An 11,449-nucleotide genomic window follows, 5' to 3' on the forward strand; every position below is an offset into this window, starting at 1 on the left:
AGATCCTCTGAGAATCTCTACAGCACACGTGGAATAGGTCCCTTTTTTAGCAAGAAAGGAAGGAGTTTATAAATATTTTACTAGTGTGCTGAAGAGTACATTTTATCCTCATGCAATATTAGCTCCTCAAGAAAATTCTCAGAATACATTAAGGAATAATATAGCGTAGTCTGTGGTTACTTTAAAATTTAAAACCTTGTATTGTCTCCCATTCCTACCTTCACTCCTGTGATGACGGCTGTTTTCTCTTTTCAGAAGCAAAAGCAACATAGATGAGCCTTGTAGTTTTCTGAATGACTGATGGGATAATGAAATTAACAGTAGCGCCTACAAACACCATTGATTTAAAAAAAAAATCTCCAAGATTGACACCTTAACTTGGCATGTGGAACAACAACCATATGTCTGTTTGTTGTAATAAATGTAGGTATGCATGTACGCCCTGATACCTGTGTGCATTGTCTGCAGCCTCTGAGGAGCTCAGGGGCATATTTCAAATTCACTTCAACAAGGGTACCGGTCTGTGTGTTATAAGGATTCCGTAACACTCCATCCCTTAGAATCTTGTAAGTAATCTCTTGGATATCCTACAGGCTTCCTTTCATAAAGCTTTCAACACGGAGCTGAGTGGGCTGCGTGCACGTGTGTGAAGCTGCCCTGATTGAAATGCCAATATTCGCTCGCTCTCCGGGCTCTGAAATTTACTATTGCAATAAAACAGGAGCACTCCCTTGCATACCAAGCTGAAGTGGCTGTGAAGAACAGCCGCTGAAACCTCTCATTTATTTTGTGGATTCAGTTTAATTGACATCCGCATTCAATCCTTCCAACTGGCCTATTCATTGTCTCCCTCTCCTGGAGATTCGATCTGGATTCTGTATGCAGCAAATTCATTACTGAACTGCAGCCCCTTCCGTCACTGAAAGGAAAGGGAAGGAAAGGAATCACTCTGTGGTTTGAGTCATAAGCATCCAATCTTAGTGTTTTTCCATCCATTTCTTTTATCTACTTTTTTTTTTTTTTTTTTTTTTTTTTTAAGATATTCACCTTCCCTTCCTCATCTCCCACTGTTTGTTGAAGGGAAATATGATAGAAGCATATTTGTCTATCTCCCTGACTCCAAATAACCTGTGCCAGAGGTAGCACAATATCAAAAAAGATTTCTGAGTAATTTATGATATGTTTGATGGGCAAAAAATATTGAAAAGAACATGAATAATTTATTTTGATACTAAAGGCATAAACACTGATGTCACGCATAATTAGTAGGAAAGATCCAACCAGCTCTAATCAGAGATCAGGAAACTTGTGCATAAGTAGCACGAGGGCCCTCAGACAACAAACAGAAGGGAAGAAGGTGGCTGCTTAGAATGGGGAAGGGGCAGCCTCCACACACAAGGAGTAGAGCTTCCACGTCAACCCAATTTTGGAGGGGAAGGAGGTGGAAACATACTAGAGACTACTGTGGTACAGGGCATGAATTCTAATACTGAACACCTAACAACCCTAATTTATTTTGAGCTTAGTGTGGACTGTGCATGAAGCCTCCCCAGATCTGATCTCCTGGTTGCACCGTCCTGTTCATGAAGCAAATCCTCTTTGGGAGCTACCTTGGTGTCTGTATGACAGTTGCTGTTCCTTGTGGGGACCAAATAGCTCTGGAGCTTGGCTGTGCTGCAGGTAGCATTTTGGCATAAGAGGATTACAGATGTGAGGAAAATCGCTAAGATTTTGTAAACTTCTGCTGTGATAACAACTCATCACATTTTTAAAACTTATTGAAAAACCTGATGAAAGTTAGCAGGATTTGTCAGTGGGATTTCATGACAGATACCACATCGACGCTATACAGGCTTGCTTCTGGTGAGAGAAGAGCTGAACATAAGCTGGAGAAGTTTATGTGAGCCCTCTGGCTGTGAAATTAGAAAAGGTCCTAACTCTTACCATGCATCTAACTAAGTAGAGGCACAGTCTCAGTTTGTGCTGCAGCCCCAGGTTCTGTGCACGTACCTGGTTAGGAGCTTCAGAGTAGTTGAACCCAATCAGAAAGTGATGTAGATTGAGGATGCTCTGTTTAATTCAGTGGACATTTCCTAAGTATTTACATTCATTTTTCAAAGAAGTAGAGATACATTGTAAAAATATCTGCAGGACCTAGGGCCCTTCAGAAGAGCTTTCTGCTAAGGTGCACCGTAATATGCCTTGCAATAAGTTACTAAATAATGCAACAGTGTGTATCATTCATTAAGTACCAATAAATAATTCAGAATGTTTTGTAATTTAAAGTGCTCCTGAAATTACATCCCTTCCCCACTTTGTTCTGCTTGCACCAGTAAGGAGAGTTTTGCGAGCTCGCTTCAGCTTGAACTCTTTGCTTTGGGCTTCTCTGCAGTCATTAGCGTTAAGAGCAAGAACAGTGGATGAATCATGGTTTATTTGAGATGATTTTGTCAGAAATAGGAAAAAAAAAGAGCTTAGATTCCTTGAGGTGAGACTGAATCCTTTCTTGGGCAGATGAGCTATTGGCTCCTTGATCTTGTAGGAAGGAGGAGGGTGGCAGGAGGCAGCAGGGTGCTGTGTTTGTCTTTCCCTTCAGCTAGTTTGTAAAGGGTCGAGCTCTTCCCTCCACTTCTATACCCTATTTTACAGCATCAGGATGTGAACTCATTAACTTAATAAGCAGAATATCAGCCCACAGGCACCACTCCATGGTTCAAGTGCTAGCCCTCCATGCTTAATTATAAGGTGCGATTTGTTTAGCAGCATTTTGCCTCTGTGACAAAAGGAGCCTTAAATTAAATCTTTGTGTGTTACTGAGTATTACTTCCTTTGTGGATCAGAAGCAATGTCCTGACCTTAACCACATCTCTGCCTTCCTGCTGCTCTTTGCAACAGAAAGCCAGGAACTTTACTGATTCTCAAGCTAAAGTCACAGGAATTCAGGTATACGTATGATACCCATTTCTCAGTGCAGTGCAATAGATAAAAATTGTAACAAATGTAGTTTAGAGTAAACGAATGAATGAAATTTAAGACTGACACTACAAAATAAATTTGGAGTGGCTTTTTTTGTGGTGGGGAACTCATTAGACTGTGAAAATTAATCACACTGTGCATAGTACCCCACTGGCAAGACATTACTCACTGCAAAATAATTCTGTTGTTTTGGGGCTTTGCAAATATACTAGATTGATGATGATTCAGTGTTTATAGAGATTTTTGGCTCACATCTCATTTATGTTTATGCCACCAGATGGTCTTTATTTGTCATACTATTTCTTAGGATTGTTTTTTTTTTCTCTGAGATTTGAATGCATATGTGATGAAGATGCTATGTGAGTGAAAGAATAAACAGAACAATATTAAATATCAAAGATGACAAATGATTGCTAAGGGTGAAGAAAGTAGAGTGTGATTATAAATAATAGTTTAAGAGATAAGCCTGAGCTGGTCTGGAATTTGGTTCTAAGGATGCAGTCTTTAACTGAAATTTGTATTTTGCAGCGTTCCCAAACTTTCTTAAATGTGGAGGTTTAAAGTTAGAAAAAGAAGTGGAAGTCAGTCCATTGGTGAGAAAAGTATCCTTCTAGTAACAAGACTTATTTTCTTCTAAAACAACTTAGAAATTTCATTGCTTGAGACACTTAGAAATACAAGTCCAAGGTATGGAACATTGTATTGTAAGAAGCAAAAATATAGGAGCACTATAAGCAGCAACAGATGCTGTGGGTGACATACATGTCACCCGGACATATATGACAGCTGTCAGTGCCACGTTGGCTGTAGAGAGGGTTAGACTGGTCTGCGATAGGAGGCTGCCTTCTAGAGAGCAGAGGCTCAAGGGTTAGACCTGGAGACGCGCGCCCAGTTACTGCTGTGGAGCGCTACAGAATCCGTGCTACAAACTGGCCTCTTGTGTAAGAACCAAATCTTTACCCTGGGTCTCTGGGGAGGGTCACTGTCCTCTCTGATACTGGATGTTTGGGAGATAATGATTTTGCTTATTTTATCTTCTTCATTCTTGAATTCAAAAGGCAGAGATTTTGGAACCCATGAAGAGCGTGTCAGTGTTTCAGGTAATGGAAGCACCTTTAACTGCAGCAGCCTTATGAACAGGAGTTAGATCATACACCCTGAAGGAAGAACGCGCCCTCAGCAGACACCGACAGATTCCATGTAAAGAACATCCTGCTATAAATAACTCTGATAATACTCCAGTATATGGGTGTAGAAATTACTATTGTAAGTCCTTGGATTTGTTAATTTTGCAAGATTCAGGCAATAACCAGAGATGTCTTTCATTCAAAGCAAAATGAAAATATATTTAATACAGCTCCATAAAAATAAATAGGGAGAATAAACACTAAACAAACAGACAAAACCCTTAGATAAACCTATGAGCCAGAACTACTAATTCAGGAAATCCTCCTTTTTCTGTCATTAATCTGGCACAATTATTTTCCTTCAACTGTGAGCTACTAAGTCTTGAGATTTGCAAGCAAGTGAAAATTAAAATGAAATGAGTGGGGTTGCACCCCTCATGAAAAGATATAATGCAGACTAGAATTAATTACATCACAAAACTTGGCTAAAGTTAAACTGGGAAGAATAGGAGGCTTGGTATAAGTTTTGGTTACTGTTACTATGCTGTTACTGTACTGATTGATTTCTGTTAAGCTGAATTAAATCTTGAGAGACCTGAGTGACAGCTAAATATGGTTTCTTATGGTACTTGCCAAAGGACATAGTAATGTCAATCATAATTAGGAGTCTTTTTCTAAAATAAATAAAGCTATGGTTAGAGTCTTAACTTCCTTCAGAAATTAAGTTAAAATAAAACTTCCTCTTTCCTCATCCAGGATGTGGCCCTTCCCACTGGGAACTACTCAGAGGTTCTTAGGAAAATAAATCAGAAAGAATTTTATTGGAGGAAGAAAGGGGGATAAACGAAGCTTACAAGATTTGAAAACTGTCCAAATAGATGACAAATATTTTGCCACACAAGACAAAAAGAGCAGAAGCGTGGTGTAGTGTATCTGAAATATGGATGGCAGTTCTGGTAACTGACAGTGACTGTGGTATGCCTGTATTGTACGAAAGCTGAAAAGCAGGTAGTGTTTGGTGCTAATTCAAGTTGATCTTTTCTATTCAAGCTTTTACATAAACTCTGTTATCCACGTAGTGACCCCAGCAGTGTGATATATGTTTAAGAGGAATAAAGAACGGATGGGATTTCTGTGCCTTAATGAGATAAGACTTTACAATGCCTTTTATATTCGTTGGTTCTGTACTGACAACCTTTCCCCCCTCCTCATGTGTTCAGGTTCTTCCTGAACAAGTTTTCATTTCATAGAGCCACTGCTGAAGCTATAATCACTGCTGGATTGGGCACCATGTCTTGCCAGCCCAAGGCTACTCAAATTCATTGTTTCATGGGACCTGGTGGCAAACAGAAATTACAACATCCCTTGCCCTGTTGCAAACACTCCTTTTTCCTCACCTCTTTCAATTTGAGGAAGATAAAAGCTGTCACAATTTTCTGTAGGCAGTAATTTTTCAACAGCCATTGGCAGAAAGTGCTGCATTTTAATATCTGTGCATTCTTATATGGAACAATTCAGACTCTCTAGACTTTTCAGGAATTGCTCAAGGCCCTTTGTAAACCTCTGTCTCACTAAGATACAGCTTTGACTTTAAAGATATCATGGGAAAGATTTAGGAAAGCACTTGTCTGCTTCTACTTTAAATGAAAAGATACTGCTATTAGCTCATTAATGCAATCATTATATGCCTCATCATAAATATCTTTTCTTGCCATGGAGTGGGATGGAAAGGACCTTTTTTTTCTCCTCCTAAAAGTAATCTTCACCATTTTGCACAGCTCTACTCTGGTCTGTAGGTGTCATAGTCAGAATATGGATGAAACGGATAAAAAGCGATATAACTTATGTGGAATAACTATTCCTGAAAAACAGTACTCTTGATAAATAAGCACTGTTATTTATTGAAACTTGGAAGTGGAGAAAGTGTCATAGCATATAGAGAAGCATACAATAAAAAGGATTTAATTACGTATTCTCTGCCTCCAACGATGAGGTGTCTCAGGGTCCTTGGCTAAAAAACACTTTTTTTTCCTGAGGCCTCCAGGTCTGAACTTGCCTGTTTTGATCCTGTTGTTCCTCCATTCTCCCTCTTCATATCTCCCTATCTCAAAAAAGAGAAGTGCCTGAAAAGATCAAAAGAACACCATGTGCTTCCTCCCCCAGAGGGAGGAGTGCAGGGGGCTGCAGGTATAATATGGCCACAGAGTGAAGCTGGAATTAATACTAGAGAAACACCTAAAGAACTTAGATAGCATCAATTAACAATTCTCATATGCTGTTGCCTAGTAAATAACTAAGCACATGGAGGCTCAGATTTATCCAGCCTAACTTCACATGCTTTCTTAAGATATCTAAATCAAAAAGCTAGCTAGCTGCGTATTAAGAATAATGTTCAAGCATCTCCAGGAGAGGACTGGTACACCTGGATGTTGGGTTCTCTCCAGCTACAGGGGAAGGTGGTGGTGACTGATCCCGAACTGTGACATCTAAAGTAAATACCTAGGATTACTTGGGGTGAACCTAAGTCTGTTTCACATTAGTGATAAGATACAATAAGATCTGATAACACTCAGCGGGCTGCTTACACAAACTTTATTTAATCTACCCTGCACTGCTGCACTGCTTGGCTTCTGTGGTTTGTAGAAAGAGATGTGAAGCACAATCTCCTCTGAGGAAATTTCAGTGGGAATTCTATATCATCAATAACAGAGGTGCTGGAGACTTGGGCATTTGTGGAATATATTAAAGGGTGAATACTCAGGAACAGAGCTGGGAATGTCATCTTAGAGCTTTTCCTTTAATAACTAGCTGGAAAATGGGACTAGAAAGAGGAAAGTCTTTATCCTGTGCTTAAAGATACAGCGCAAAGAAGAAGATTTAGCCATGTGATTTATTAGCACTCATGTTTTCTTTTTTCTCCCTCAAATGAAGGGAGAAATGGTAAACCACCTTTTAATATCATTTGAAAAATACCAGACTTAATTATGTTGGAATCAAGATGACAAAAATAGAATTGTGAATCTCCGTTCCTGCCTACTGATATGAAAGAAGCACAGTGCCAAAGTAGATAAGAAAAGATTTCCATGCTTATTGCTATAGACATCCATTTCTAGGAATATCTAATTTAAGGGAACATTAATTATTGCAGTGTGAATTCAGGTATCACTACTTCTGAAGAGTAAAGAACCACCAAGTCTATACTAGGGCCCTAGACTTTGACACTTCCGTGACATGTGGATCTATATATAAATTTGCTCATGTATCTTCAGATAACGATATCCTCTAGTGCAAGAATTTCAAGGTAAAATATGAACACTTAGAAATTCTTATAGCAGTATGGCTTCTTTAGTTCAACAGCATTATTTACTCCTAACTATCTGGAATGAAGAATTTAGCATTTCCCTAGCTAAAGTGGTTAAGGACCACCATTGATAGCACTGATGGGTGTTTACAGTGGATTTTAAAATCTAGTTTCAATAGCTGGATGTTTCTGTACAGATTCAAATATTTAAAAACCTTGGCATTTAAGTAGTCTTAGTGGAGCTTTGAACTTCATGCTCTATAATAGTCTTATTGCTAATCAGGTTAGGTAGTGAAACCCGTGCATTTGCTCCATATCCTTAACCCTTAGTCACCTGTAACACACAGCATCATGCTAGGAAACCATGATGGACCGTGCCCCATGACTCCCCTGCCAGATACTAGTGTGTGTCCGAGAGACCTTATGCGCTCTGCAAGGAAAAAAAAATGGAGAAAGTTAACCTTGTTATCCCTTATTTCAATTATTTGGTGAGTGGTCTGGTAAAAAAGAGGTATCTGCATTTTGTTGTATACAGCTGGCACCGTGCATTGAATTGCTGTTGAAGGAAAAGGGAGCAAAAGGTGCTCTGCTCTTAATTTTAAAAGGGTAGGACATGAGGACACCATCCAATACTTCCAACTGCTTTAACTGTTAAAAAGCTGGGGTCAGTTCTGGGTGCAACAGCAAAGCTTTCTAATGACTCTGATACACAGAAATCAGAGATTGAGAGAGAGTTCCATTTTTCAAACTCTTCAAACCAATAGCAGCTGAATGAACACATCCTGCCTGCCCATACATTGCAGAAGTGCATTTAGCTTTGTTGTGCAAAGTTTCATTCTGTCTGAGCTACGAGCGTGAGACCCACACTGGGAATCCTCCTGTGTTCTGTGCAGGTGCAAAGACTGAGTCTAAAGTGTGGGTCTTGATCTGTTCCTAGGAAGATCTCCATGTCTTTCACAATGACACAGGCCTATGACTCACTTAAATTTATGCTTCCACTGTGTATATGCTGACACATCTGAAGAAGTCATCCTTAGCTCCATTTATTATTAATGGAGAGAAATAGACACTTGAAAGCATGATTTTTTAAACAAATAATTGTTGTCTAAAAGCATCTGTTTTTCTTCATTGGCCCTAAAATGTGATTAAGACCATTAGCTCAGAGGTAAACATGCATTTGGTCAGATAAATCCTAACAAAACTGCCTGATGTCATACACTGAAATAATTAGGAAGATTTCCAGTTACTTCAGGGAATGCTGAATAGGTAATAAAATAAGCTGAAACATTGGATGATGTGAATCTGACTGGACTTTCCTGTTTCCTAAAAGATAGCTGAATTCCGTATGGTTTATAATGTCTAGTCTATTCTAACTAGGCTAACGGATTAAGCTCAGTAAAAGCAACAAAGAACATGGGTCGTTTTCAAAACTGAGCAAAACCAATTATATCCAGACAGCTTTCTAGATAGGTTGATGGGAAAGTAATTGTAATGAAATGAGTTTGAAAAAAAATATAGAAAATAAACAATTTTCTTTAAAAATCTTGGATTTTTTTCTCTTGTATCCAGGGATTTCTTCAGCCTTTGCAAGTATTTTATCTTACTTTTAGCTAGCTAGTCAGCACACAAGCCACTTTTTCGTTGGCAGGTTCTGAAACTTATTGTGGCACCTGAAAAGAGATGCAACAAAGGCTCCCTGCCAGAGACAACTTTCTTTCCCCAGGACAGTTTATTAAGCAACAGCATCAGTGTTGAGAAAAATTCACAACTTCTTCTTCCTTTTATAAAAGAAAAAGAAAATGACAAATAGGAAAAGGCAAACAAGAAAAACATTTCCCTGAACCCTGCAGAAGACACATGGCAGAAGACTTCCATGATCTTCAGCAGAAACAGAACCAGCATGTCAGAAACTGAGTTCAGCAACCTTACTCAAATAAGCAAATATTAGTCATGCATGTAGTTACCATGGTGCCAGAAGAAATGCTCTCATGAGCAAAAAACGCACCAATGTTTCCTCTTTACAAAACAAAAATTAATCCCTCAATACATCTCAATAATGCTGGAAGGTCTGTGGTTGAAAGGCAACTGTCACATGGGATACTTTCCTGCCCCCTTGGTTTTTAAACTCAGCTAACTAATTAGCATCTGATTTATGAATGTTTCACATTAAGGAACTAATCTGAAGCCTATTGGCAAGCATCCTTGTCAGAAAGCTGTCCTTAAGGAAAACTTCACAAGGTTTCTTTGCAAGCAGCATAATTTCGTACTGTACAAACAAGCAAAAATATCCTTTGGAACTCTTAAGATACTGACAACCTTAGAATGAGGTTGGTTTATTGGTTAGTTCTTGTTTTCTAGTGCTTTTTAGAGGGAGCATTGTTAGATGCAGCACATCTCAATTGTACTTTGGCTCGATATATTTTTGTATAACATTCTGGTGAGCAGTAAGAACTCTGCTTTTTTTTTAAAAAAAATCTAATTATTATTAATTTAAGGATTTTCCTATGACTTAATGATGCTCCCATTCTTGTAGGGAACATTTTAAGGGAAGAATTTCAAATCCTGCCATTCCAACGTGCAGGACTTTGCTAGTGCTGAACAATCATGAGAGTTGCTGAGAGGAAAATATACCATGGTAAACTAGGGCCTCTGCTCTCAAGAACATAGTGTGGAAGTGTTAACTAAACAAAAATAAAAAATAACAAGAACTGGAGCAACTGCAGTTTTCTGGCTGTTGTGTATGCGCCATAGCAAAAATATGTGTATAGAAAAGTTTGGATCCCAACTGAGCTGGAGCAATGAGGATGGACATGAATTATATTTTTTTAATTATTTACAACTTGACAGTGCCTGTGGCTTTAAATTATTGATGTTAGTGACAGCAACTGTCAATGAGACAAAGCTCCCACTGAAACAGTGGCAGCAGCAGCAAGCTCTGCATGCAGCGAGCTGGTTTGGTTCAGCCCTTCCAATCCTTGTTATTAAGGAAAAATGTCACAGCTAGGAGGGCAGAAAAAAAGAAGAGAGATCATTATTAAAGGAGAAGTTTCCCCAATAATCTTTGATTACAACATGTCTCTAAGAACTCTTTGGGCAGCAAGAGTAGTCTAATGGAGGATGTAAGTGGTCAATCCTAACCGTAAACGACTGCGTAGTGTTCGCTATCCTACTCTTTTGCATGTAGGATGATAGCAGCGAAGGGAGCCCTGCTGCGCTTGCGGCAGCTGAGGAAGCGCTGTGCTTGAGGCACTGCAGGGGCCACGCTTGTCACCGTGCCCCACAGCAGCCCCCAGTGCCGCCAGTGCCTCCGGGACAAAGGTAGGAGCTCCTCAAGGAGGGGCAGAGACGCTTGAACCTCCCTTCGTATAGCAGCAACTAACAGGAGCAGCACAGATCATCTGTCTTTATTACTGATGCTCTCTCCCACTGACCTATGTAGCTGCAGTCTCCCAAATCTGTCTCTGTATATCTGACTGCTTCCATTCCTTTAGGTACAAAAGGACATGCCTGTTTTTCGTATGGCACCACAGGGCTCCAGGTCTCTACAGGTTTACTGAAGTTCAAAGGAACAGTGCATAAGCTGAAATTTATAACGAGGAAAGGAATAGCTTGTTGTGCTATTTGGATCTGGGTGTTTGGCTAGACCCATTATTACTAAAAGGAGAAAAGATTCCTTCTTTGGAAACATCAGTGGGCTGTGTGAACATACCTTGTATGTACTTGCTGAGTTGATAAGAGCTGCGTGGAACAGGAAATTGCATCCTTCTCTGTTGAGGACCAGGTGCTGGATTCCATAAAGACAAGGACTGCATTAAGAGGGGAGGAAATGACTAAAGAGTGATTCTAAATTAAGAATAATTTTCATTGGAGGAGGAGAATTATTCCTCTCTGTGTCCTTTTCTGTTCAGGCATGAAGGAAAGGATCAAAAGTCTTCTGCTAGCATTTAAGAAACAAAAATCATCTTAGTTACCTAAAAAATAGTGCTAGGCAGATGGGCACATATGCTGAGGTGCCTATGAATCTGAGAAAAGAAGTTAAATGTAT

The sequence above is a fragment of the Tinamus guttatus genome, unplaced genomic scaffold, assembly GCF_059628265.1.
Source record: "Tinamus guttatus ecotype Peru unplaced genomic scaffold, ASM5962826v1 Tinamus_guttatus_pri_ptg000104l, whole genome shotgun sequence".
NCBI lineage: Eukaryota > Metazoa > Chordata > Aves > Tinamiformes > Tinamidae > Tinamus > Tinamus guttatus.